The sequence below is a fragment of the Palaemon carinicauda genome, unplaced genomic scaffold (assembly GCF_036898095.1).
Source record: "Palaemon carinicauda isolate YSFRI2023 unplaced genomic scaffold, ASM3689809v2 scaffold1780, whole genome shotgun sequence".
Classification (NCBI taxonomy): domain Eukaryota; kingdom Metazoa; phylum Arthropoda; class Malacostraca; order Decapoda; family Palaemonidae; genus Palaemon; species Palaemon carinicauda.
The window spans coordinates 27,501-30,000 of record NW_027169348.1 but is presented as its reverse complement, the minus strand read 5'-3'; positions in this window follow the sequence as shown (position 1 = coordinate 30,000).

Genomic DNA, 2,500 nt, shown 5'->3' with positions numbered 1-2,500 from the left:
CACACACACACACACCAATCCACAATTTGGGAACCCACTCGTACGTATATACACGCACGCGCACACACACACACACACACACCAATCCACAATTTGGGAACCCACTCGTACGTATATACACGCACGCGCACACACACACACACACACACCAATCCACAATTTGGGAACCCACTCGTACGTATATACACGCACGCGCACACACACACACACACACACCAATCCACAATTTGGGAACCCACTCGTACGTATATACACGCACGCGCAAACACACACACACACACACCAATCCACAATTTGGGAACCCACTCGTACGTATATACACGCACGCGCAAACACACACACACACACACCAATCCACAATTTGGGAACCCACTCGTACGTATATACACGCACGCGCAAACACACACACACACACACCAATCCACAATTTGGGAACCCACTCGTACGTATATACACGCACGCGCAAACACACACACACACACACCAATCCACAATTTGGGAACCCACTCGTACGTATATACACGCACGCGCAAACACACACACACACACACCAATCCACAATTTGGGAACCCACTCGTACGTATATACACGCACGCGCAAACACACACACACACACACCAATCCACAATTTGGGAACCCACTCGTACGTATATACACGCACGCGCAAACACACACACACACACCAATCCACAATTTGGGAACCCACTCGTACGTATATACACGCACGCGCAAACACACACACACACACACCAATCCACAATTTGGGAACCCACTCGTACGTATATACACGCACGCGCAAACACACACACACACACACCAATCCACAATTTGGGAACCCACTCGTACGTATATACACGCACGCGCACACACACACACACACACCAATCCACAATTTGGGAACCCACTCGTACGTATATACACGCACGCGCACACACACACACACACACACACCAATCCACAATTTGGGAACCCACTCGTACGTATATACACGCACGCGCAAACACACACACACACACCAATCCACAATTTGGGAACCCACTCGTACGTATATACACGCACGCGCACACACACACACACACCAATCCACAATTTGGGAACCCACTTGTACGTATATACACGCACGCACACACACACACACACACACACACCAATCCACAATTTGGGAACCCACTCGTACGTATATACACGCACGCGCAAACACACACACACACACACCAATCCACAATTTGGGAACCCACTCGTACGTATATACACGCACGCGCAAACACACACACACACACCAATCCACAATTTGGGAACCCACTTGTACGTATATACACGCACGCGCACACACACACACACACACACACCAATCCACAATTTGGGAACCCACTTGTACGTATATACACGCACGCGCACACACACACACACACACACCAATCCACAATTTGGGAACCCACTCGTACGTATATACACGCACGCGCAAACACACACACACACACACCAATCCACAATTTTGGAACCCACTCGTACGTATATACACGCACACACACACACACACACACACACCAATCCACAATTTGGGAACCCACTCGTACGTATATACACGCACACACACACACACACACACACACCAATCCACAATTTGGGAACCCACTCGTACGTATATACACGCACGCACAAGCACGCACACACACACACACACCAATCCACAATTTGGGAACCCACTCTTACGTATATACACGCACACACACACACACACACACACCAATCCACAATTTGGGAACCCACTCGTACGTATATACACGCACGCACACACACACACACCTATTCACAGCTGAGTTCCTTCAAGACGACCCATCATCCTGACCTGGATATGGAAACCGATGTTAAATAAGATATTTTCTCGAGGGCATCACAAAAACGCTTTTCCGGAGAGTAAGACGATTAAATGGCAAATATGAGACTTAAAAGATTGCCCGTAGGGACAAAGGCCTAAGGCTGGGGCCCTTGTAAGGCCTAAAGGGTGTGGGGGAAAAAGGGTAAGTTAATGTTAACCTAGAAGAGAGAAAAGGTTATTTACACTATTTAGACGAACATATATATATATATATATATATATATATATATATATATATATATATATATATATATATATATATATATATATATATATATATATATATATATATATATTAATTATATGTGGGTCAGTGGTTAAGTCGCTGGAACCTTAGTTTTTGGGCCTGGGTTCGATTCCCTGGCCGACCAGTGGCTATATATATATATATATATATATATATATATATATATATATATATATATATATATATATATATATATATGAGAGAGAGAGAGAGAGAGAGAGAGAGAGAGAGAGAGAGAGAGAGAGAGAGAGAGAGAGAGTATTCGATCACTTAGCAAAGTATATACAATGATATGTACCTGAAAAGAAAATTATGTAATCACATATACTGTATATACAAAGAGAGAGAGAGAGAGAGAAGAGAGAGAGAGAGAG